General features: G+C 43.2%; 1 long non-coding RNA gene across 2 annotated transcripts; it reads right to left on the bottom strand.

The window, feature by feature from the left end:
- Nucleotides 1–4,075: 4,075 nt before the first annotated feature.
- On the bottom strand, nucleotides 4,076–21,720 carry LOC144377001 (uncharacterized). Of its 2 annotated transcripts, XR_013437469.1 has the most exons (4): nucleotides 21,607–21,720; nucleotides 18,092–18,329; nucleotides 13,329–14,427; nucleotides 4,076–11,004 (listed from the first exon to the last, which is right to left on the bottom strand). It is a non-coding gene; the product is annotated as an uncharacterized LOC144377001 (long non-coding RNA). The 2 variants fall into 2 exon arrangements; XR_013437468.1 differs by having other exon boundaries at nucleotides 4,076–14,427.
- Between the last annotated feature and the right edge of the window lie 5,720 nt (nucleotides 21,721–27,440).

Here is a 27,440-nt window from a genome sequence, read left to right as displayed (position 1 = left end):
CAACTTTATTTAGAACCTTAAAAATATTCCCAGTAATTCCACATTTGGGGATAGAGCTTATGGAGATTCTTTTCAGAAAGTGTTTATATACAAAATGTATTCCTGTAGTAGTATTTCTGTTAGGAAAAAACTGGAGACATCTTAAATGATCATCAATGGGGGATTAAACAGAAATTTGAAATAATGTCATGAGCTGGGCCTGGTGGCACCTACCTATAATCCCAGCAACAGGAGAGGCTGAGGCAGGAGGGTTTGAGGGCAGCCTGGCAACTCCGTGAGACATTGTCTCAATGTGAAACTTAAAAAGATAATAATAATAATAATGAAATAAAAATTAAAATGATATGGTGAAATTTTGGCTTCAGAGATAACAACTCAATAGAAAAAAACTAGAAGCAAATGATAATATTCTGGATGGGTGGAACAAGAGCATTTATATTTTCTTTAATGTTTTCTGAAATTTTTATAGTGAGCATTGTATTATTTTTGTAGTGGAGGAGGATACTACTTGTGGAATGATTTTTTGATTAACCCCACCTACCCAGCCCCATTCACTAAGTGCTTCATTCAACATTAGTGGAAATGTTGTGACATGGCCTTGCCATGCCACTGGGGAAGACAGACAGGCAAGCCACTGAGAAATCAGTAGGACAGTTGCAAACAATTTCATCTTTCTGCCTTTCAGCATATAAGCAGTTTGTGTGCTGTGAATTTGCATTGTGTTTCTTTGCTTTTCCTGAGTTCTAGGTCAATGTCATTGACCTATTTTGGTTGCCTCCCCAACAACTAGGTTGTAATTTTCTGGGGCAAGGACTGGATTGTGTTTAGTGCTACCAAATATACAGTCATGTGCTGCATAGCAATGTTTTGGTTGCTAACCAACCACAGTGGTCCCATAAGATTAAATGACAGTGATGTCATGAGCTGAAAAATTCCTATCACCTGGCGAGGTTGTAACGTGGTAGTGCAACCATTACCCGTGCGTTTGTAGTGATGCTGGTGTACACACACCTTCCGCCAGTCCTATAAAAATATAGCACATACAGGTGTGTGCAGCACCTAATCACTGATGATGGTAATAAATGAGTTTGTTACTGGTATAATGTATTTACTATGCTCTACCTTTTACCATTGTTCTAGAATATACTCCTACTTATTAAAAAAACATTTCCTGTAAAGCAGCCTCTGGGCTATGCCAGCAGCAGTGTATGTTTACCTTAGGGTCTTGATGATATCATTACTCTTGTGCTGGGTTAAATTCCATGCCTGTCCATCATCCCTGGGAGCAGTAGGCCCTGCCATACATGTATGCTATAGGCTAGGTGTCCAGTGGGCTGCATCCTCCAGGTTTGCGTAAGTATGCTCAAAAGGTATCCACACCACAGAACATTCCATGGAATTGCCTGATGACACATTTCTTGGAACACATCCTTTCACAAAGCAAAGCTGTATAAGCAAAGTATCCTCGTCTGGAGTTCTATGTGGAATCTCACATAAATTTGTTGACTGATGGTTTCAACCAGAAAATAATATAGATCAGAAGGCACGCAGGCCCTTAGGTAAATGTCCCATTCCCTCTCAAGTCCCTGCCCTCTTACATGGATGATCATTGCAAACTTAAAAAAAAAAAAAACATTTCCAGGCCTGAGTAGGGGCCAATAGATAAACCCTTTAAGACCTCCTGGGCTCTGCTGATCCTAAATTAACTAGCTTTATTCAGGGTCTGAATCATGTGCTTAATTCCAGGTTGGCTCTTGTGAATACTAATTGTTCTAGCAAATTTGCTACCCAGTGAGCAGAGTGAGATCGGATTAAGACCCTAATGTTGATTCTAATCAGGCCACATTTAAGTAGCATGGCTGCTAACGGCCATTGGGATCCCCTGATACTATGGTTTGGATATGAGGTGTGTCCCCAAAACTGCTGTTGATGTGGGAATAGTCAGAGGTAATATGATTAGATTATGAGACCTGTAACCTAAGCAGTCCATCCTGGTCTGAATGACTGGGTGATCACTGTAGGCTGCTGGGTGTGGCTGGAGGAGGTGGGTTGCTGGGGCGTGCCCGGGAAGGGTTGATCTTCCTGCAGCCCCTCCCCCACCCTCCCTCTGCTTCCTTCCCCAGCCAGGAGTTAGCAGCTGTCCTCCCGTGCCTTTCCCTCGTGAAACGCAGCCTCACCCCAGGCCAGAGCAGTGGAGTTGGCCGTGAATGGACTGAGACCTCTGGAACCATGAGCCCCAAATAAGACTTTTCCTCTGCTAAGTTGTTCTTGTCTGGTGTCTTAGTCATGGCGATGAAAAAGCTAACTAAAGCACCGGAGATGGGTGTTCAAGTTTTGACAAAGAATCAACCACATAGTAGTTGTGTGGTGGACTGGGTCCCTTACAAAGTCAACAAGCATAAGAGGAAGGGTACTGGTTGGGTTCAGCCCTTCCTGCTCCTCTTCTCTGTGGTTCCTGTTTTAAAGGCCTTTAGAGACTAGAGCCATTGCCACAGTGTCTGGGTTTCCATGAAATTAGGTGACTCATGGAGACCCATGCCCAGCACACAGTAGGCACTAGTAAAGTTAACTGAATTGGTCTTTGGTTTTTTGTTTGTTTGTTTGGTTTTTGTTTTTGTAGAGTTGGCGATGGAACTCAGCAACTCAGGAGGCTGAGGCAGGAGGATCACAAGTTCAAGGCCAGCCTTAGCAACTTAGCAAGACCCTATCTCACAAACTAAAAAGGACTGGGTAAGAGTAGCTCATTTGGACTAAACGGTCACTACGTGGCTTGTCTGATTGCTTTTTGACTTGGGACTTTCCACAAGAAAGAAAAGACCCTGTTCTCCAAAGCCATGTCTAATGCTGGGTTTGTGACTTGGCCAAATAGAAAGCCACTAATCCCTCCAACAGTGGTTGGCCCAAGGGTCAGAATAACAATCTGGAGCCCTGAGCTTGTCCCTTGATCCATGAAGTCAGGCTGAAGGAGTGCTAGAGGCACTTAGCAGGCACAGCCTGCTTCTGTCACATGAAGGAGGCGGCTCTGCATAAGAGAGAATTAGATCCAGGGACAGAGGGTAGAGTCAAGTGGGCAGTGCTGAGCTGTCACCTCCAGGCCTGCTCCTGCAGTTCTTTACCTCTGACCTCCCTGGCTGCCTGAGCCAGTGCATTTCTTTTCCCCCTTACACCAGTTAGGATTTCTTTTCTGTTATTTGAAACCAAGCTGTGAGGCCAGGGTCCCTTTAGCTGACGTTGACAAGGGTACTGGTAGTGGAATGTTCATCAGGAGCCAGTGTGAGACCTCCCACAGGAAGTGGAGTCCCTTCAGCCGGCAGCATCTAAGATGGAGTGGGGTGCCTTCTGGAAGGGGATTCCTGCACATTTCTACCCAGAAAGAAGAGTGGGCTTTTGGGCTTGGTAAGTCTGCAAAAGCCATGATCATCCTGAAACAATAGCTGTGAAGACCACAAATGAACTTCTTACCTAGAGAGAGCCGTGGCAACCGGCACATAGGAGCCTCACGTTCAGAGAGCCCGTCTGTGCCTGTCACCTGCCGTGGCAGAGAACTTGTGCACACTGGCTGGAATTTTTCTTTTTTTCCCTTCACTTTCTCTTTAAAAACTGCACAATCTGAGCTTTGGAACATAGGCCGATTTTTCTAACTGAATCGCCATTCTTTTAAAACCCCCAATAAATGCCTTCTTTGCTACTCTCTGGGTGTTATTTCAGACTGGTTGACGTTAAATGGTGTCAGAAGTGGGAAACAAAGTGACCCTCCATGGCTCTCGGGGGCCACATGGACTTGAACACAGTACCTGCTAGGGCCTTTGTGTCTCCCTTTCTCCCTGAGGGCCCCAGATCTTGAGTGAGTCCTCTGGTCCTCTGGACCCCTGAACCTCCCACCTTGGTTTGGGAGGTCTCCCGCCACTCTACCCCCATGCTGGATCTGTCCCAAATTATGTTTTTCCTTCTGTTCTGGTAAGTACTCACGGGTTCACAGAAGTCCTTCTGGTTACATATACTAAACTTTTTAAGTCCCTTGTCCTGTCAATTCCTTTTTTTTTTTCCCCAGTTCTAGATGGATACAATACCTTAATTTCATTTATATATTTTTAATGTGGTGCTGAGGATTGAACCCAGGGCCTCACACATGGTGGGCAAGCGCTCCACTGCTGAGCCACAACCCCAGCCCTGTCCCATCAATTCTTGACTGAATGGACTGACTGTCCAAAGTAGCCTTGAATTGCAGTGGCCTCTCTGGAGTTGGTCTGACATCACCAAATTAGTTTTTCTCCACCAATGGAAGGACAAGGATCAAAAAATCACACAGTACTCCTATTTCACTTGGTATTTGGAGGCATCTGTAAGAATCCAAAGTTGCTTTTCGAAAAGAAAATAATGCAAAGCTATCGCAAAGACTGTCTAATCTAGAAAGTACATCTGAGGTCTCTGTAAAGGCAAATGCACCCACTTTGCAGGCTCCTTTAACCGTCTGCACTCCCTGTTCCACCATCTCACTAACCCACTGATCCCTCTACCTCCCCCCACCCTGTCCCCCACTTATTTACCAGCCTTATCTGAATTTCCCTTTTAAAGTTGTCTCAAAGTACTCCCTTTTCAAGTTAAGCCATTGAAGGAGGGCCTGGGATTCCCTGTCTATCCTCTTCTTCCTGGAGGAAAAACAGCTCAGAGCAGTGGCCAACCACTTCCCAGATCCCCCTGAGGATCCTGTTGCCTGTGCTAGGGAATTTACCTGCGTTACTAAAACCCCTCCCGCCTGGATGTCCCATCCTGGATGCTCCAACCGTTGTGAGTTACTGCACGCACTCGTTGGTGGGGGACATGCCAAGACAGGGGTGGGAAAGCCGACTGGCACACCTTATATGATTTTTCAAAGAGAAGGGCAACTGCCTTGTCAGGAGCTACATAAATAGCTCCCTGAGGTCTTCCCCAAAGCAATTGACTGGGGGAAAAAAAGAAAGAAAGAAAGAAAGAAAGAAAATCTAGCAATGCACCCAGAAACCAGATGAACCAGTCTTCCAGGGCTGTGATAGACCTGAAGAGTCTGGAAACCATATTGTAGCCTGGAAAAGATAAACTCTGAGGCCTCCTCCTTTTTCAGTTCATCCTGTGCTCGGGGGCCAGAGTAAGACTTTGCACCTCAGTGAAGCCAAGTCAGCTTGGCAGGGCTGCCGTGGGTACTCTGGAGCCCGTCACCTGACTTGAACAACTCTGAAATGCTCATAAACACTGCCAAAAAGAAGGCCACACAAGTGCTGGACTTTCAGCTTCAGGCTGCTCAGGCTGTGAACCATCAGATGCAGCGTCTGACAGACTCCAACTCAAGCTTCACCAAACTCAATCCCCCAGAGGAGCCTGCGACCACCACAAGAAAGCCAGTGGCTAGAGAGAAGTGCTGTAGCCTCCAAAAGCTGCGTCAACAAGACAAAGCACATTTTCCTGAAGGAAATTTCTTTCAGCTTAAACAAAAGAGGTGCTCCAAGGAGCCCAGGGAAACTTTTGTCTCTCTTCTTCCTAATACCCAGGGAGATGCCGAGATGTTTATTAAAAATGAGGTCACAAAAGTATTCATCAATACTGGTGCAACTCTAGCAGTTTTTAACCTGACCAATCTTATGGGTTATTGTTCTTTGGAGTAATGATAAACCACAAATGGTTAGGATTTCAAATCAGCCAATGACTGGCAATAAGTCACTCCCTGTTGCCTCCTAGCTAGGGTTCAATCAAGCCTCTCACCAGCTTCTTTTTTTCTTTTTGTTTTGCATACTGGGGATTTTTATTTATTTATGCTAGATCACCAGTTTCTTTTAGTGTTTCTTCTATCCATTTACTAGGTTGAGATTTCCTGGAAGCCCATAAGGTGCGTAATCTCTTTCTTCTAAGATCCGGAAATACAGTTAACCCTAGATAATTCTCGACACTGTACCATTTGAAATTTCAATCCCCATATTTTTTTTTTTATTATTACAACCGACCTCAAACACAGATGATGTCAACACAATCTTGGAATCCATTCTAGTCTGCTGATCAGAAAATTTCCATTCATATTGGAGACATTCATTCAACTCCCCCAACTAAAATATAGATTAAAAACAAAAAGCTTTGACTCTGCTAGGGACTAAACCCACAACTGAAGATTATCTTAAGCTAGGACTGATCATCCTATATTCCAGCCCAATAATACTCCCATCCTACCAGTGGGCAAACCCAATATTCAAGGGCAGCAATTTGTCAAGGATTTAAGGGGACTTAATAACATTGTAATTTCTAGACATGTGGTCATGCCTGACACTCACACTTGATTATCTGTCATACCAACTGATGGTAAGACCTTGACAGCCTTTGACCTTTGTAGTGCTTTCTTAAAGTATGCCTGTAGATCCTGCCAACTAGGTGATACCCCCTTCACTGGGGTAGAATAACTGTACACCTGCGCGATGATGCATGAGTGTAGACAGAGCCCTACTTATCTGTCTCAGAAGCTAAAGGCAGACTGGAGACGAGGAAGTCCCCTGCCACTCCACTTACACAATATGTTGATGGCCTCTGTGTTCTTTATCCTCACATGAGGTATTTACAACTGTCCAAGGTATCAGCTACTAAACCACGAGGTCTCTAGGGAGAAATTTCATTTCTCGCTTCCCTAAGTTAAACATTTAGACCATTGGATTTCAGAACATGGTCTCTTGCTTGATCTTCAGAGAATAAAAGGGATCCTTTCTTTCCTGGCATCAGCAAACAAAAGACAGTTTATGAGAATTTTTATGGTTGGCAGGACATTGCCAACAGTGGACTCCCAGTGTCTCTGCTGTAGCACCAGCTCTGTGTGCATTCCTTCGGGGTGACTGACCTGACCCCTGACTATGTGCAGAGGGAATGGAAACTTCCTTTCAACAAATCAAGACCAGTTTCTGTGATCTTATCGTTAACTTTTTCTTTGTTTTTCCCATGAACAAGATGGAAATGCCCTCGGTGTACTAAGCGCAACCCATGGAGATTACCATAGACCTACTGGGTTTTGAGACAGATAGGGTTTTTAGAGCCCACAGTTAGGCCTGTAGCTAAAGGCTCGCCTCCTGATGTAAGAGCAGTTGCAGCTGCTGCTAATCCACTACAAGCAGTCACAGAATTATAGGGTCCCCTGGAACCTGGACCTCTCCCCCGGAACCTCTTCTCAACTCTGGCCACACTCGGCATCTGTCCACAAATAAAACTCTTACTATCACCTTCTAATGTGACTGCTGCTTGTTGTGATTCTCTAACTCCTGCCACTCTGCTTCCTGTCCCTAGTGATCAAGTTCCCATGACTGTTTAACCTTGACTGACAGCAGACTCACTCCTTGAAAATGCAGAACCTGGGTTGGGGGCTGTAGCCTAGCGTGTGGGTTCGATCCTTAGCGCCACTAAATAAATAAATAAAACTAACAAAATAGAGGCATGCTGTCCATCTACAACTACAAAAAGAGTCTTTAAAAACATGCAGAAATTGTCAGGTTTACCAGTCTCGTTTCGTGGTACTGGAGATCAAACTGAAGGGCACTTTGCTACTGAGGCATCTATGTCTGTCTGTCTGTCTGTCTATGTCTATCTATTTAATTTTAAATTTTGAGATGTGGTCCCACTAAATTGCCCAGGCTGAACTTGAACTTGCAGTCCTCCTGCTTCAGCCTCTGAAGTAGCTAGGATTATAGCGATGCACCATGATGCCTGGCAACTGATAGGTCTTAGTTGAAGGAGAACAGAAGAGACACATGGCGGATATGTCATCTTCTCATTGATAGAGGTCATGGAACATGGCCCTGTACTTTTAGCCACATCTGCCCAGCTGGCGGAACCGTTTGCTCTAATAAGAGCTTGTGACATATCAAAGGGGGAAACAGCTAACATTTATACCCATAGCAGCTATACTTTTGAAGAAGAACATTTTTTTTTTAGCACATGATTCTTTTTTTTTTTCTTTCTGCCATGCTCTGAAAACAGGATTTTTGGCTTCTTCAGGTGAGAAAAAAAAAAAAAATATATATATATATATATATATATAATCATTTATGTCACAGAATTGTTAGATTCCATATGAAAACCTGAATCATTAGCCCTAATCCAAATTTTTGGATACTCAGTAGTGGATACCAAAGAAAGGAAGGGCAAACATAACACTGGTGCTGTGAGCTAGGTACAGTGGCGCACACCTGTGATCCCAGGACCTTGGGAGGCTGAGGCAGGAGGATGGCAAGTTTGAGGCCAGGCTCAGCAACCTGGCAAGACCCCCGTCACAAAATAAAAAGTAGAAAAGGGCTGGGGATGTAGTTCAGTGGTAGAGCACCCAGATTCAGTCCCCAGAGGTACCACATAAGGGAAAAAAAAAAAAGGCTGATGCTGTGGCTAATATTTAATTTTTGGCCACTCTTTTTTGATTATTTATATCTCTTCCCTCTCAATATCATTGCTTTCTCTATATTCTACACTAAAACTCTGAAGGATGAAATATCTGAAGCCAGGGCTGGGGCTGGGGCTCAGCAGTAAAGCACTTGCCTAGCACGTGCGAGGTCCTGAATTCGATCCTCAGCACCACATAAAAATAAATAAATAAAATAAAGATATTGTATCCAACTACAACTAAAAAATAAATATTAAAAAAATCTGGAAAAAAAAATATCTGAAGCCAAACAGTTGGCTACTAAATAGGAGATGTCAAAATGGCGATCACAAGGATACTTCCTTGATCCGAAAACCAACTTGTGGCCCAAATAAGACACCTTTTTTCTGTTACTGTTACAAAACACCTGAGATAATCAACTTAAAAAGAGAAAAGGCTTATTTGGGGATCACAGTTTAGTTTATGGTTGGTTGGCCCCATGGCTTTTGAACCTGTGTGAGGAATGCTTGGTGCAGGAAGCCTGTTCACCTCCTGGCTGGGAAGAAGAGAGAGAAGAAGAGGTGGCTGAGGTCCCAATGTCCTGGCCAAGAGCATGTCTCTAATGGCCTGAAGACCTCTCACTAGGCCCCACCTCTTAAGTGTTCAATCGTGCCAAGCTGGGGACTAAGCCTTCCGGCACAGGGACCTCTGGGGACTATTTTTAGATCCAGCCCCAGTGCCGGTCCTCTATAATTGCCTGCAGTCTCAGATCCTCAGTTACATGCACAATTTAACCTATTGGGGTTGGACAAGATGATCCCTTGGGGAAAAGAGTATTATTGGGATTAATTCGCAGATTTATCAGAGATGTCAGGTTTGCCTAAAACATGACCTAGAAAGTCAATCAGTATCTCGCCGGGCCACGTTCCCGTGCCTTCTAGACATTTGGAGTCACAGCTCTCGGATTTCAGCCTGTTACCGTCATCCCAAGGCTAAAGGTTTGGTAATAGTTTGCACATTTTCTCACTGGGTTGAAGTGTTTTCTTGCCACAGAGCCATTGCCTCAGTACCAAGTAGGATATTGTTTTGTTTAAGTCAGTTTTTTGTCACTGGGACCAAAACCCTGACAAGAAAAGTTTAAAGGAGGAAGAGTTTGTTTTGGCTCACAGTTTCAGAGGTCTCAGTCCATAGGTGGCCGACTCCGTGGCTCTGGGCTTGAGGTGAGGAGGAAGGCAGCTCAGGACAGGCAATCAGGGAGCAGAGAGAGCTCCAGTCACCGGTGACAAAAGCACAAGCCACAAAGGCACACTCCCAGTGATCCACCTCCTGCAGCTGCATCCTACCTGCCTGCAGTTACAACCCAGCTAATCCTGATCAGTAGATGAATCTCCTGATTAGGTCACAGCTCTCCTAACCTAATGACTTCACCTCTGAACTTTCTTGCAACGTCTCACCCATGAGCCTTTAGGGGATACCTCTTATCTAAATCATAACATTATTGCAATGAACCATTCCCAGCTGGAGAGTCAAATCCTCTGCACTACAGAGCAACCAAGGAACTCATTTCACAGAACAAATTATCCAATCCATATATAAAGTTTGGCCCTTTCTTCCCCATTTTAATGACACCCACCACACTCAGCCCTCTGTCCTGGTGGGATGAATCAATGGGATAATTAAGATACAGTTTGCAAAAATGGTGGAATCTTTCCAAAGGCTTGACACATGGACCCACTCTTGTGGTGTTCAACGTTAGATCCCCCCCGGCCTTGGAAACTATAAACTGTCTCCCTGGGAGATGGTTAGTGGCTAGCCAGTGAGACTCAATTAAAGGTTTTATGAGCCAGCTTTAATTAAAGGTAACAGGCTAACTTACCATAAGGAATGAGCTCAGGCTTAAAAAACACAGGCTTAGCAGGAAAATCTTTGCACAGCAACCCCTGGGAGATGAAGAGCCACCCGCAAGGGACTTACAATCTGGAGATTCTGCCTGTTAGAAAATATACCTTCGTTAAGGAGGCTTTGCAGTCAAGATAGGAAGGACCCTACCAAGTGTCACTAGTATGCTGTGCCACACCCCACAGCAATGACTTGTGGATCCATGTTTATCATTTTGAAAAGACCTTCATTCCTGAATGGCTGTCACAACCAAATCTAGAGATCTAAAGGTTAAGCTGACCAAGACAAATCAACTCCAGAAAAAGAGACCAACTTGGGGTGCCCGGGTCAAAGCAGGTGACGGCTTATGTGGCCGGTGTTTCCCAAGACACAGGACCAGGTGTGGGTACAATGAGAGATCTTGAAATCACTGTCATTTTGTGCTGCAACCAATCCTCTTTCGGCCGTTTCCCCGCTGGTCTACGCCCCAGCGTTCCAGTCCGCTTCCCACAGGAGACTAGCAGACCCCTAAAACGCCACTCTAAACATTTTCACGTGTTGATTTACACTTATGGCACTACTTCATGCTTCTTGCCCTGTTAAAGTCTGTTCGAATGATTAACTGGTGTTTTGGTAATGCTGCAAGAGGTATTTCCTCTTACTAATTGTCTCTGCAATGTGGACGCTTCCTGGCATCAAAACACTTTGGTCTTTCAGTCCCTTGGCCAAAGCGGAGAGCCGGTCTCATTGCTGGAAATGTTATGAACAACCTAAAAAAAAAGGATCTGGGTCATCATCAGACCCAATTATTATCCCAGGCTATGATTTTTGCCAATATGGAAACTTTCACCACAAACCAGGCAGCCCCTACTTCTCTCACTTTAGAGTAAAACATTTTTACATTTATTTTTCTTCTTAGTACTGTGGATTGAATCCGGGGCACTCTACCACTGAGCTGCATCCTCAGTCCTTTTTATTTTATTTTTTTTTAATTTTGAGACAGAGTCTCACTAAGTTGCTGAGGCTGGCCTCAAACTTGCAATCCACCTGCCTCAGCCTCCCTAGCTGTTGGGATTATAGGCATGCTCCACTGCACCTGGCTATAAAACCACTTTTTAAAGGTGGCTCCTCCCTTTTTTGGGTTCACCCCATACCAAACTTGATCCTATTCCACAGGAAGTCCCTCTGCCTTGTGCTACTGATCACCTCAAGCCTGCCACTCTGCTCCTGATTCAGTACTTACCTCCGCACACAGTCTGGATGCAAGACCACTGGGTTTTAATGAAACCCTCCACCCTACATCCATTCCTTTGGGTGAATGCTATCAAATTCTGAATCCTGGCTTGACTCTGTAGTCCCCTCTGTTCCCACCAGTGACTCCATAAGTAGTCACACCGGCAGAGATCCCTTGTGCTCCCGTTTGTGTTTTTTTATGTTATCCAGAAGGGAAACCATTTGATGGTGTGGATGGTTGGAGACTTACTAGATGATGCTTCCTAGGGACCTACCTACCCCTTTTACAACCTTGTAAATGGTTACCAGCCCCGAACTAAATCACCCTCAAGGGCCAGAAATGTCCTTTACACCACAGAAAACCATCCTTGTGAAAATCTCTCCAACTATGGGGAGAGAGTCATGGGTACGCTCAAGGATGCCAGTTACCCAGAGGGGTCAGCTCCAGGGGGTGGGCAAGGTTTGGCAGAGTGTTAAGATCATGGCCAGGAACTGCCCCTGTTTGGAATGATGTATAATAATCTCTCTCCAGGTGTTAACAGAATTGCCTGATCTCCTGCCAGAGCCACTAGGGCCCACAAAGGTCTTTAGATTTCTATTCCCGTGTGCTGTCCTCAGTAATTACTCAGAACTTGATTATTTGTCACCAGCCCAAGGAGGAGTATGTTGCCACAGTCCGGCTGGGCACAATTCAGGAGCCACTTATCAAGCAGGAAGGAACTTTATATTTAGAACACATACACACACACACACACACACACACACACACACACACACACACACACACACACACACCCCAGCACCACAGGAGCTCTTCAGGAATTCCCTCAGAGCCCAACTGCCACCACTGGCTTCCCATGAGCCTCTCAACCCCACTCCTCCCGCTCTTGAGGCCGATTGGCTGGGTCGCATGGGCGGAGCCAAAAGAGTCCCCCAATGAGCAGCTCCGTAGTCTAAAAGGGCGGGGAAACAGCCCAATGAGCTTCACTGCAGAGGAGCCAATCAGCTGGCAACTGGAAGTTTGCTGGGGCCAAGGTGAGCCAATCAGCTGGAAGTTTGCTGGGGCCAAGGTGAGCCAATCAGCTGGAAGTTTGCTGGGGCCTCTTCGGCTGTGGCTCTCAACATCATGTGCTACTGCCAAGCCTCTTGTCCCTGTAAATACCCCTACTCAGGTGGAATTAGAGACTTTTAAAATATTGCCCTTTGCTAAATCTCCAAGAGGAATTCCTTCTACCAATTTTCCTGGTTGGTTTGACTTTATGTTTTCTGATTTATTCAGCTAGCTTCCCTGAAAGTCCACCTAGGTTCGGATTTCAAATTATCCTAGTAATCAGTGTATCGATTGTTGCTTTATCTGTTCCACCCAGGTCCTTCTTGGTTTTTCCCGTTGCTGCAGAGGTACCAATCACACATTAATTATGGTGACCTAGGGAACTACTCTGGTGGATCCCTTCTGTGATACTTTACACCGCCAGCTCTAATGACATTAGACTAGACCAGACCGACTCCCTCTGTTGCTCAAATGGGTCCTTTAGCTCCTTTACTCGGGCTCTTGGTCATGGTTCCATTTGGGATATAACTTTCTACATGGGACACGACTCCTGAGATCCCCAAAACCTCAGCTCCCAGGGATTTCCACCAAAGTGCTGATCCATGATGCTCCCTAAGGTAAGATCCAGATCAAAAAGTGGGAAAGATAAACCTCATGAGGAAAATGGAATCATACAGTCAGGGGCGCCTGCCGTGCTGTCCAGAGCTATTCTTGGGAGGGCTTCATGCACATCTCTACCCAGAATGAAAAAGAGTGAACTTTTGAACGAGGCTAAGTCTCCAAAAGCCATAAACACCATGAACTTCTCACCTAAAGGTAGCCCCGGTCCCAGAGCCTGTGTAACCTAGCGTTCTGATGGCCTCGGCACCAGCCACCTTCCTTGGCAAACAACAGGTGCTAACTGCTTGGAAACTCCTCGTCTTCTTTTTCACTTCCCCTTCCCTCTAAACACCCGGTACGGTCTTTGTGTTCTTTGGAACAGTCTGGTTTTTCTGACTAGGTTGGGTTCTCCGAATCGCAGTTCTTTTTAAACTCCAATTGACGTCTTTGCTCCAGGGCTCTCTTGGTTTTACTTCAGATCCGTTGGCACAGGCGATATGCTAAAGGCCTTATTTACTTATTTACTTATTATGAGCTTATTTACTGCATGAAAACTACAGTCCCAATCCAGAAAGGCAAAATATGGGACCCTGGAAAAGTGAAACCCTGTCCCCAGGGACTATGGCCTCTGAACTGTCTTTTCTGAGAACCGAAGAGATCAGAACTTTTATAAAAGGTCACCAACAGATTCTGCCCATTGGGAGGGTATCTAAGAGGCTGAGGACCCCAGACTGCAGCCCTCCCTTGTTCTACAGAGGAGGAGCCGCTCCCTGCTGGCCTCTTTCCTGCTGAATGAGTCCTCTTCCCACCAGTGAGTCCAATGATAGTGTGCATTGACTTTTAAAAGAAAGACCCCCCAAATAAGGGGGCCAGTATACATAAAAGGATGCTCAAAATCTGTCCCATAATTTTTTAAAATGTTACATTTCCACCTCTTGTGTCGGCAAAATTGGGGGTTTGCTATAGACATGGTAACATCTGGAAAAAACAGATCATGGCAGGGCAGATTAGAGCATGCTTTTAGAAAGCACGTGGCTATCTTTGTCTCAGTCTCCCCAGCTTAGGACACGTGTGTTCAAAGGTGTTGACCTAGTGCCGAGCACTCGGAGGAGCTCTAAGGTTCTTTCCAATTCTCTTAATCATAGATTCAAACGCTTCTGGCTGATTTGATCGTATCAATTGCCTTGGAAGTGCAAAAGTCACTGGGTCTTCTGAACACCACCTGGCTTCTGCTGAGCATGCTTACATGTGCCCACGACGGCCTCTCGTTGGGGATTAGTGACCCAGGCTGCTGCTGAGTCTTTTGTACCTGTTAGGTAAATAAAGGATAACCACATATTACTGTCAGGCACGGTTCATATCTCACTTCTCCAGCTGTTGCCTTGCCAAGTCATTTACCCATTAGCTAAAGATAAGGTGCATGTTTAAATTTGATGAGTTTTAAAATACTTATTAGAGTCAAAAGAACAGAGACAAGTATTCTATAACTAAAATTTTTAAACAACCCAAAGCAGCGTGTTCTCTTTTCCCATTTTCCCGAGCTTATCCACACACTCTGAAGTCAGCTGTGGCTGGAAATACAAGTAAGCTGGGCTTCAGAGAGGACAGTGAAAGGGGAAATGGAAGGTTTTTTTGTTTTTTTTTTTAAACGGTTTATATTTATTAATATTGGAACCAAACTAGCATTTGTAGAAGAAAAATGATTGATGCATTAGCATCCATACAAGGTAGAGTTACAGGAAATAATTTTCCCCCAGATGATTTATTACTTTGTTATACAGAGACAGATGTTTTTGTAGTAAAAATATTTCATATCTGGAAATGAGTGTTACAAATGCTATTTTTTTTCCCTTCAGCATAAGCTGTATGAACGGCTTCACAAGTTTCATGGTACAAATATGGTTGAATATTGTACTTGTCCAATTAATGGCATGAGTTCTATCTTTTTTTTTTTTTTTTTTTTTTTTACCAAGAAGTCTAATATCATCTGTTTGGGAAGATTTTAAACTGTCTATTAGACTCCTACTTCCCCACTTCGTAAGGAAGCACATAGTCTTTTCTTCCTGGAATATACTGGAAAGATTCAGGATTGAAGATCCTGGGCAAAAGTCTACTGTTTGAAAATGTGTCTCTTGGTTATTTCTTTCTGCCAGTTGATCTGCCAAAGAAATTACTAGAAAATCCACTGTACACCATTGAAGTGTAGCGTGTCGCCCTCCCTCCTCCCTCCCTGAACGTTTCTCTCTCCTTCCCTCCCACTGTCCCTCCCTCTCTCTCTCTCTCTCTCTGCTTCCTGGCTACCATGAGCTGAGCTCTCCTCTGCCACACCTTCTGCCATGATGTCCTGCCTCACCTCGAACCCACAGCTACGGAGTCACCTCAGACCCTGACCATGGACTAAATCTCTGAAACCTGTTAGGAATTCCAACATTACTTTTTAGATTTTATAACAGAAGGATCCTTACAAATACTGGACTCTAGGAACATGTTGTATAACATGGCCCCCGGACTCAAGAGCAAAATGCGTTTCCGTGAGCTTTCAGAGGATGTTCTGGTTGTCCTGCCTACGGACGCCCCTCTCTCTGACTCATCTCTGCGGAACCTGTGAGAGGAACTCAGGTGGGGTCAGCACCTTTAATCCACCCACAGCTTTTCTCTCAAACTGTGCTGACAAAAGAAACACTTCACATCCTTATGCCAAACCTAGGGGTGGTAGAAGAGGCCACGGGTGACAGAGAACTAGTAGAAGTTACACACACACACACACACACACACACACACACACACACACACACACTCGGACCCAGAACGCAAACAAAACTACTCTCCAAAGCGCTTGGCTACCACCATTAATTTATGGAAGGCAGAAAAACATTTCTCCAGGAACTAAGTTAATACGCTCTTGAAAAGTGGATAAGAAGGAAGAAATAAATATTTATGGAGTGTCTGGGAGTGCCAGGGACTGCTGGAGCTCTCCCCTCTGTGAACGGAGAAGCAGGCAAGTTGACTTCGAGGCAGAGTAAGTGACAGGATCAGACCTTGTCTGTGAACATAAAATAACTGTTTCATAATTTCAATGAAGAATTTAAACCTTGAATTTTCAGTGAAATATGTATGCTAAAATCTATTGGGGCCAACAAAGAACATTTGGCAATAGCTATCAAATTATGAAAGGCATATATCTATTGATCCAGGAATTCCAGAGCTATTACTTATACAACATGCAAATAAATGTTCCAGAATGCTCATTATTTTATTGTTTATGCTAGTAAGAATATTGAATAATAATAACTAACATTTTTTTTGAGTCCCAGGAACTGTTCTAAGCATTTTACATACAGCATCTCATGGACTTCATAGAGCAACTCTAGGATATGGTTGTTATTATATGCCCATCTGCAAGTGGAGAGAAGAGCCGGTAGCTTCCTCCGAAAACCACATCCAATAAGTGGCAGAACTGGGGATTCAAGCCAGAGCTGCACACAGCAGTTGTGCTATATCATCATTTAGAACAATCTAGATGTCCATCAAATTAGGAGACAAGTTGCATAAACATAGTTTTTGAAATTCAACCATTCCCTGACCCTCTCACCATAAACAATCACACACTGGACAAAATGTATGAAGCAACTGTTTTTGAACACTGTGTAATAGTCAGTGCAAGGTTGTGAACCCCAACAGAAAGGAAATATGCAAAGTGAACCCCATTATCTCCCTGACTTTTTGCTTGAGTGTACTTTCTGATGGTTTAATGAGATGGAATCCAAGCAGAACATAGCATAGATCAACATTTGCAGCTGCCAAGGCATCGTGGGTCAGTGTCCTAGAAAGGAATGTGTGCAGAGACGGAGCTCCAGAAATCTGCACCGGGATCTCCTGGAGTCTTTAATACTGAAGACTTAAGCATGTGCAGGGCAAGACTCCACAAGCCTGGCGGATAATTGCCGCTGGGTCTGGTAGTGCTGGGAGATATAGGTGTTCCCATTAGTTAGAATCAAGGACCCCACTGACTACTCTGAACACTCAATTGAGACCCCAGAAAAACACTCCTAAGGAATGGGGCTACGATAGCCCTAAACTATGTGCCACTTTCCGATGAAGTTTAAAAATAAGCTTGCAAGAATCAAGCTTATCTAGCAAATTACTGTCTGTTTGAACAAAACACAACATTTTTTAAAGGAAGGCACGAAATCTTGACAATTAAAAAATTTAGCATTCACAATGTCCAGCATAAAATGTAAAATTGCTAGGCATGACCAAAATTAGAAAAATGTGACTCGCAACCAGGTTAAATACAAAACAACAGGAATTGACCCCTAGATAACAAAGATGTTAGAGCAGACAGGAACTTAACAACTATTATAAATATATGTAAGGATTTAAAGGAAACTATTAACAGTAGAAAAAAATGTCCCTTTAGTGAGATATGAAAAAAAAATCACTCAAGAAAAAGAAACAATAAAAAGTAATTAAGTGGCTATTCTTCCTAGAACTGAAAAATATCACATTTGAAATAAAATTCAATTTTCATCCTGAGATCTAAAATCATAAATAAAATTCATGGGTAGGATTTCATCGTAGGTTGAAAACTTCAGAAAGAGAGATCGATGAACTTGAAGAAAGGAACAGAAATTTCTCAGAGTGACATTCACGGAGAGGAAAAAAGCTAAAAACAAGAACAGTGACCACTGAACAGTATCAGGTATTTTAACACGTGTATAACGGCAGTCTCAGAATGAGGGGAGAGAAAGGTTGGAGCAGAAAAAAGTTTACAGCAATAATGGCCATTTTCCCAATGAGATGAAAAATATCAATTTACTCAGTGAATCCCCAAGCAGGAAAACAAAACAAAACACTTATAGAAGCATGATAGTCAAGTTGCTGAACATAAAAAAATAAAGAGAAAAATCTTTAAAAATGACTTCAGAAGGAAAGACCCAGGGAGCAGAATGACAGTAAGATTGATCACTTACCTAATCCTGTTACGGCAGAGATTGCAATAAATCTCCGAGTTGATCTTAAAGCAGGAGATGGAAACTATTCACCAGTTGGCCATACGGATCCACCAGCTGGTGGGCCAAGGGGCAGGCTGCAAGTCTACACCCTTTGACCCTCTCCTGGGGGTTGAGTGCACCTTTTGTAGTCCAAAACCATATTAGTCATAAGTGGCTGCTGCTATGACTCAAAACCATTAAAAGAACATCCGGAGAACTAAAATCATAAGCAGAAAGGGAATGGGCCAAAATGTCCCTAGTTGAGTACAAGTTAAAGAATGGTTACTAACATCTAGACAATCAATCTCTGACAGGATACATTGTCCAAGAAAAATGGGAACCAAAGAGAGAACAATTTTACATTGTATAAGAATTGCCATTTTGTGTTGCCAAACATGCTAAGCTAAGCAACTGTTGATGAGTACAGAGTGGGGGCTTTCCCTTGGGAGAAGCATTTCTTACATGACATGGAGTCTCGGGCCAAAAATGGAGTCTGTTTGGTCATTGCCCAAATAGCCTGGCTGCTAACAATCCCAGCAACTCAGGAGGCTGAGGCAGGAGGATTACAAAGTCAAGGCTAACCTTAGCAACTTATCAAGACCTTGTCCCAAAATAAGAAGGGCTGGGGATGTAGCTCAGTGGTTAAAACACCCTTGGGTACAATCTCTAGTACTGGAAAAAAAATTACCAAATTTTTCATCAAAAATAATGCTAGACAGAAGGCAATGAAAAATCTTTACAATGTTCAAATGGGGGTGGGAATCCTGTCAACCTAGGAGTCTGTATTTAATAAAAACATTCTTAAAAAACAGAGGCCTCTGGAGGGCAGGGCAAGAAAACTCTCTTGTATTTTCCAATCAATACCGCTGTGATTCTAAGGCAGCTATTTAAAATTGAAGTCTAGGGGCTGGGGTTGTGGCTCAGCGGTACAGCACTCACCTAGCATGTGTGGGGCCCTGGGTTCGATCCTCAGCACCACAGAAAAATAAAATAAAGATATTGTGTCCAACTACAACTAAAAAAATATTTAAAAAAAAAATTGAAGTCTAGCTGGGCATGGTGGCGCAGGCCTGTAATCCTAGGAGGATCACAAGTTCAAGGCCAGCCTCAGCAATTTAGCAAGGCCCTAAGCAGCTCAGTGAGGCTCTGTCTCTAATAAATTACAAAATAGGGCTGGGGATGTGGTTCAGTGGTCGAGTGCCCCTGAGTTTCCCTGGTACAAAAAAAAAAAGAAAGAAAGAAAGAAAGAAAAAGTCTATTTTAAAAGATGAAAGCAAATAAGGATGTTTTTGGACAAATTCAGAATTCATCACAGGGAGCACGTTAAAACATGTTTTTCAGGTCAGATGGAAACTAGGATTTGTACACAGGATGAAAAACACCAGAAATAGTACCTGTGCAAGTAACTATACTTTTTTTTCTTATTTGTTAAATTCTAGAAGATAATTAATTGCTTAAAGAAGAAATAATAAGCATATGTTGTGGGGTTTTCAATACATAATGTAAAGATTTTATATTGTATGTGAAGTGGTATAATATTAACTCACTCTAGATGGTGATGAGTTACTTTGTATTCCCCAAAGTAACCCTTAAAAGGCTTAGCAAAAAACCTAAGGAGGAGATCAAATGAAAATTTTAAAAACCTCAACATTAAAAAAAAATTGCAAGAAAGGAAGAAAAGGTACAAAATGTGGATAAGACAGAGAAAACAAATGGCAAAATTATAGACTTAAATCACCATAACAATAATTACACTAAATGTAAACAGACCATACATTTCAAATTGTCTGATTAGATAAAAGCCAAGATCCAATTATATGAAAAAGAGTTGCCCTTTACGTATGCTGACACAGTAAGTCAAAGAAAAGGAAAAGATACACCAACAAAAATGTAGAAAGCTGGAGTGGCTGTATTAAAATCAGATAAAAGTATTACTGGAGGGATTTCATGGGAAAAATATTAATTCATAAAGACATAAAATCCCAAAGTTCAGAATGCATCTAATAATAGAGCTTGAAAATATCTGATGCAAACAATAGATAGAATTAAAGGGAGAGACAAATCCATAATCATAGTTTTTAAGCCCCCTTTAGTGATTTACAGAAGAGACAAAATTTCAGTATAAATATATAATTACTAAGCAATACCATCAACTAGCTTGACCTCATTGACATTAATCAAGCATCACATCCAACACCTACTGACTACGTATTCTATTGGAGAGTACATTCATCATTCATCAAGAAAGACTGTATGCTGGATTGTAAAAAAATATTTCAATAATCATCAACAGACTGACATTATAGAGTAGGTTCTCTGATCACAAAAAGTGTTAAGTTAAAAAATACTTACAATAAAATGTTTAGGAAGTCCCCCAAATACTTTAAAATTAACATATTACCAGATAACCATGGGTTAAAGAATCAGAATGATTAGAAAATGTTTTAACTGAATGATGATGAAAACACAGTACTTCAAGATTTGTGGAATACAGTTAATTCAGTGCTTAAAGGGCAACTTATGGCTTTGTTGATCTTAGAAAAGAAAGGTCTAAAATCAGTGAAATATTAAATACAATAAAAATAGTTATTTTAGAAAATGAAATAAATTTAATAAATAACTAGCAAGAATGATCAAGAAAAAAGAAAACACAAATGACCATAATTAGAAATGAGAAAAGAAAACATCCCTACAGATCTTAAAGACTTAAAAGGATAATAAGGAAAGAATATAAGTAACTTTGTCAGAAAATTCAACAACTTAGATGAACTGGACAAATTCTTTCAAAAATATAACTAGATAAAAGGGACCAAAATAAAATAAATATCCCCATATCTATTAAAGAAATCACATTCATAATTTTAATTTTCCCATGAAGAAAACTCTAAGCCCAGATATCTTCATGGTCACATTTAAGGAAGAAATCATAGCAATCCTATACAAACTCTCAGAAAATAGAGAAGGGAAAACTTTATAAATCATTTAACAATTTAGCAGAAACTGACTTGAACCTGACAAAAGCATTCCAGGAAAATGAAATTATGGGCCAATATCATTTATAAGCATAGGCAAAAAGGACCCTATTAAAGTATTAGGAAGTCCATTTAGTAATATATAAAAACTGATATGAGCAAGTGCAGTTTATCTCAAGAATGTGAGGCTGCCTTAAAATTCTAAGATCAATCCATGGTTGTTCACCGAATCAGAAGAATAAAGGATAAAAAAAAATGCATGAGCTTTTCACAATTGATGCAGGAACAGCATTTGACAAGATCCAATTCATCTCGTCAGGAAAACTCATAACAGTGCAGGAGTGGAAGAAAACTTCCCTGATCTGGTCAAGACAGGTATGAAATCATGACATACACACTGAATTCTTTCCCCCTAATGCAGAGAGGAAGGCAAGAATGACTGTTCTCCCTACTTTCATTCAACATTTTACTGGATGGTCTAGCCAGTTCCATGAAGCAAGAAGAAAAAAATAAAATACATACAGGCTGGAAAGCAGGAAGTAAAACTCGCCATTCACAGACCGAGGGGTGCCCATGTAGAAAACTCAGAGTCTGCAAAACCTCACAACAGAAACTAGGGCTGATAAGTGAATGTGTCAAGGTCACAGGATACAAGAACGATACATAATGTTCTATGGTATTTCTTCATATTAGCAATGAGCAGATAGGAAAGGAAGTTGAAAGCCATGTTTTACAAGAGCACCAAATATATGAGACATTTAAGGATCTATTTTAATGAAAGATGTTTTAAAACCTCTATCCCGAAAATGACTCCATGATGCCACGTGAATGCCCAATAGTTTCAAACCTAACTTTACAAATGAGATTTGGGCGGCTGAGCGCCTGGCTCAGTTGTAGAACACTGAGCAGCATGCACAAGGTCCTGGGTTTGACCCTCAGCACCACAAAAGGAAAAAAAAAGGGATTTTTAATTTTTTAACTGTATATCTATCTAATCCACGTCCTTGTCTTGGTGATCTATACAGTTGTTAAAGCTGAATGTGAGACATCTTCCCTGATTCCTCTCATTCCTCTCATTCCTTCACCACCACCACTACCTTGCCCCTGTGCATTCAAGTCAATAGTAGGTCTTCTTGATTCTACCTCCAAAATATACTCTGAACTTATCCCCATCTTTCCACCTCCATTAATTTTGCATGTTCATGAAGTGACTTCTGTCTTTTGACTGAATTACTGCACAAGTCGCCTTAGCTGGCCTCCACGTACCCACTCTTGCCCCTTTAAGTCCATTCTTTACAAATAAACCAAAGTACTCTATTAAAAATATGTCAGGGCCTGGTATGGTGGCACATGCCTGTCATCCCAGCGGCTCAGGAGGCTGAGGCAGGAGAATTGCAAATTCAAAGCCAGCCTTAGCAACAGCGAGGTGCTAAGCAACTCAGTGAGATCCTGTCTCTACATAAAATACAAAACAGGGCTGGGGATGTGGCTCAGTGGTCAAGTGCCCCTGAGTTCAATCTCCAGTAACACCTCCCCAAAATACACACACACACACACATACACACACACACACACACACACACACACACACACACACACACACACATATATATGTCAGATGACGTCTCTTCCCTGCTTAAGCCCCTCCTGGGGTGTTTCAATGTGCTTAAAAGTACCTTCACCACCTTGAGCCATCTGACCACTGTTTCCCTCCCAAGTCTTAGATCTACTTGTCCCTCCCAGTCACTCCAGGCCCAGTGCACACCATCTCTCTGTGCTTTGTTCACCCCAAGTTCACCTCCCTCGTTATTCTGTTTTCTTGGGTTGCAATCCCTCCAGATCCTGGTTAGCCTGGCTCCTTTTTGCCATATGGTTATTAGGTTAAATAAGTATCTCGGTCTCAGGGGACTTATTTCCTTCCTGCAGTTTGCAGATTGAATGCAAGATTGTGAGGCGAGAACATGCACACAAACACGGAGTGTGCGACCCTGCTGTGGGCTCCTAATCTGTCCTTCAGTGACACAGAACTTTCAGGAAGTAACTCAGGTACAGAGCAAAGCCGCGCATCAGTCTCCACGTTGACCTTGTTCTCTGATCCCTTTGTCCAAGAAAGGCCCTGCCAGATTTGAGAAGGAAGCCAGGTCCTTGGCACTTCACTCCTTTTTTAAACTCAGGCTTACGTCACCTAGCGGAAGGAGCGCATTAACCTTCTGTGTGTGCTTCCATTTAAGGGCAGCTTTGTACGTACTGAGTCTGCTGCTTCCCGGCCCCACTCTGCACTGGCGAAACTCCGTCTGCGTCTAGGGGAGAGCAACTGCATCCTGGCTTCCCGCCTTCTCCTGTCCCCCATAACCTGCCTCTCCACAGCACCCCATCTCTTCCTTCCCTCGGTTAGTTTCTGTTACCCTCATTTTCTTCCTTCTCAGCCCTTGGAGCTTAAGGAAGTGACTGGTTTATCTCCCACTGAAATATAAGCACAGGGCTGGGGGATAGCAGTGGTTGAGCACCAGCCTAGCTGGTGTGAGGCCCTGGGTTCCATCCCTACAACAGCAAAAAGAAAAAAAGTTACAACATAAAATATTAGCACTAAGGAAACAAGAATTTTCTCTCTCTCTAGTACACAGCTGTACTTGTAAGACTTAGAACAGTGCTTGCATATAGCAGATCCTCAACATGTGCTGAATGAATGAATGTCTTTCCCCCGCCTTTAGTCTCACCTCCCTCCAATTCCCACTCCTCCTGTAGCCCATCCCCTGGCTTCTCACCAGCCCTGAGCTAACCTCTAACTCCTTAAAATAGCTTGCCAGGCTCTTGGTGAGCTGTGCTTGCTTGCCTTCCAGCACCAACACTCACTCTTCCTCCCTGGAACTCTCCCCCGCCTCCCCTTGGCTGATTTGGGTTCCAGACCTTCTGAACTTCTTTCAGATCCTCAGCGCTGGGGAGGTCTTTCTGATGCCTGTGCCTGCAATAACCTGCCCTCATTCCAGAGAGAACGTTTTACTACCCCCCTTCACCAGGCTCCATTCCGTGCCATCTTCCTGCTTCTCCCATCAAACCACAACCTGTGCCTGTCTTGAGCGCTCAGGCCTCCGTAGCACTTAACTCACCGTCTTCTGAGTGCATTTCCTCCCAAGCCGGAGCTCCCTGAGACCAGGGGCCATTCCTGTTAAATTTATATGTTTCACATCACACAGATCTTGAAAAACATGCACAGCAGTAGTAAAGGTGGTTGTTTCCAGGTGGGCATATCTCTTATGTTTTAGCTTATCTGTGTTTTCTGACTTTCAAAAGGAACATCTCTTGTTTTTCTACTACTAAAAAGTAAGAGCAACCTGACTTCAAGGTTTATTATGAAGTTATAGTAATCAGGACTGTGGTGAAAGAATAGACAGGTAGACTAGAATAGAAGACAGAGGCCAGAAACAGACCCACCCAAATACAGTCAGCTAATCTTTGACAGAGAAGCAAGTGCGTGGCACACACTAGACATCCCAACAGCTCAGGAGGCTGAGGCAGGAGGATCGCATATTCAAAGCCAGCCTCAGGAACATCGAGGCACTAAACAACTCAGTGAGACCCTGTCTCTAAATAAAGTACAGAATGGGACTGGATGGGCTGGGGATGTGGCTCAAGCAGTAGCGCGCTCGCCTGGCATGCGTGCGGCCCGGGTTCGATCCTCAGCACCACATACAAACAAAGATGTTGTGTCCACCAAAAACTAAAAAAAAAATAAATATTAAAATTCTCTCTCAAAAAAATAAAAAAAAAAACAGAATGGGACTGGAGATGTGGCTCAGTGGTCAAGTGCCCCTGAGTTCAATCCCTGTTACTCAAATGAAAAAAAAAAAAAGAGCAAATGCTACATACACAGAGAAATATCAGCTTTTTCAACAAGTGGTGCTAGAACAAATGGACATCCACATGAAAAAATCAGACACAGGCCTTAAAACTCTTATAAAAATCAATTCAAGATAAATCACAGACAAACATAAAACACAAAACTAACAAAAGACAAAGTCAGAGTGACCTTGGGTTTGGCAATGACCTTTTAGGTACAACACCAAACATGATCTATGAAAGAGTTGATAAGATTGACTTCATTAAAACTAAAAATTCCACTCCCTAAAGATACTGTCAAGAGAAGGATAATCTGTAGCCTTGAGAAAGGTATTTGCAAAAGAGGCATTAGATAAAGGGTTTATCTAAAATATCCAGAGAACTCTTAAAACACAAGAAGACACCAAACAACCAAGTTGAAAACTGGACAGAAAAAAAAAAATGTGCAGAAGACCTGAACAGACACCTCACCACCAAAGACAAATAGATATCGAGTAAGTGGATGGAAAGGTGCTCAAAGTCACACGCCATTGAAAAGCTGCAAATTATAAATAAGACACCACCACAATACACCTGTTAGAAGGGCAAAAATCCCAAATGCCCACAAAATCAAATGGTGACGAGAATTCAGAGTCACGGGAGTTCTCACTCATTGGTGGTAAGAATGCAAATAGCATAGCCACTTTGAAAGGCAGGTTTCTTATAAAGCTAAATAGGATAAAGATGACCCAGTAATTGTGCTCCTGTTTTTAGTTGTAAATTTATGCCCATGCAAAAAAAAAAAAAAAAAAAAAAACAAAACTGCAATGCATGTTTTCAGCAGGTTTATTCATAATCTCTAAGAACTGAACGCCATTAAGATGTCTGTGAGCAGGTGTGTTGGGATGGACACACTGTGGTGTATCTATGGGCTGTTATTCAGCACTAAAATGAAATGAGCTATCAAACCACGAAAAAAGACACGGAGAAAATGCAAATCCATATTGTTAAGTGATAAAAGCCAGTATGATTCCAATTATATGACATTCTAGAAAAGGCAAAACTAAGAAGATAGTAAAAAGATAGGTGATTTCGGGCGCAGTGGTGCCTGCCTGTAATCCCAGTGGCTCTGGAGGCTGAGGCAGGAGGATTACAAATTCAAGGTCAGCCTCAGCAATTTAGCGAGGCCCTTAAGCAATTTAACAAGACTGTCTCAAAATTAAAAAAAAAAAAAAAGATAAAAGGGCTCAGTTGTTAAGCACCTCAGGCTCAATCCCTGTACCAAAAAGAGAGATAGTTGCTAGGGGCTAGTAGGGAGGGACAGATCAATAGGTGAAGCACAGAGGATTTGGGGGGCAGTGAAACTCTTCTGTAGGATGGATACATGTCCTGGTACATTTGTCAAAACCTCCAGAATGTGCGACATTTGTCAAAACCTCCAGAATTAAGCAGGAACCCTAACATAGGGAGGACTTGGGGTTATAGTGATGAGTCATTGTAGGTTTATCATTTATTACACGCCCTATTTGGGGCCCGGATGGTGATAGCTGGGGAGGCTGTGCATGTCTGAGGCCTCCTACTAGGCTCACCTTCTAAAGCTGTTTCTCAATTTCTCACTACTTCCTAATAGTGCCACAGACTGGGGACCAATCCTTTAACATGAATGTAGGCCTTTGGGGGAGGAACCCTTGTCCACACCATAGAAGAAACTTTATGTCCAAGTTATTTTTGCTGATGTTGTTTTGCAGCACTGGGAACCAGACCCAGGGTCTTGCACATGCTAGGCCAGGGCTCTACCACTGAGTGACATCCCCAGCCCTACGTACAAGTAATTTTTGTGCTGCAAAAGTTTCTCAGGAGACCTCCTCCCGGTGCTGGACCAAAGCAAAACAGTGAAAATCCGTCGGTGCAGAAGCCCCTGCTGCATGTGCTAAGCAGATTATCAACACCTAAAGCCGCCCTACGGCACGGGTATGACGGATGACCAAACAGAGGCTCGGAAAGATTAAGGAACCTGCCCAAGGTCACACTGCAGCGCTGGCAACCCCAGGACACAGACCCAAGTGTGTCTCGCCTGTAGGAAACCCCTATTTTTCTGCCCTCAGAGTCTGGTTTTCTCCCAGCCCCCTCTTTTCTTCCAGAAGGAGCACTGTCCCCCAGATGTCTCCTTCCCTGCTCATCTGTGGATTGTTCTCAGGTGAGGTCCATCTCCAGGCCGCAGTTGGTTCCATCCAGGCGGGGACCAGACCCAGGGAGGGGGTGCCTGTGTGTTCTTCCTCGGGGGTTTGACCCCGAGGTGGCATTGCACTCTGACACAGCCAGGCCGCAAACGCCAGGCCCTGCCATCTGGAGAAACTGGTCTTCAGGGAGAGAGAAGGAAGTGACCGCAAGAGAAACCGAGGAGAGAGAAGCCTGGCAGCACTCCCGAGGCCCCTCCATCCCCACGTTCCCCGTGGCCAGATTGTCGTCCAACCTTTCCTGAACTGAGTGAGGGTAAGGCCTCCTTTCTCCTCCGCCACTTCCAGCTGAATCACCTGCAG

This window comes from Ictidomys tridecemlineatus, chromosome 4, assembly GCF_052094955.1.
Source record: "Ictidomys tridecemlineatus isolate mIctTri1 chromosome 4, mIctTri1.hap1, whole genome shotgun sequence".
NCBI lineage: Eukaryota > Metazoa > Chordata > Mammalia > Rodentia > Sciuridae > Ictidomys > Ictidomys tridecemlineatus.
The sequence above is the reverse complement of the archived record's forward strand: the minus strand, read 5'-3'. Positions and strand labels throughout refer to the sequence as shown.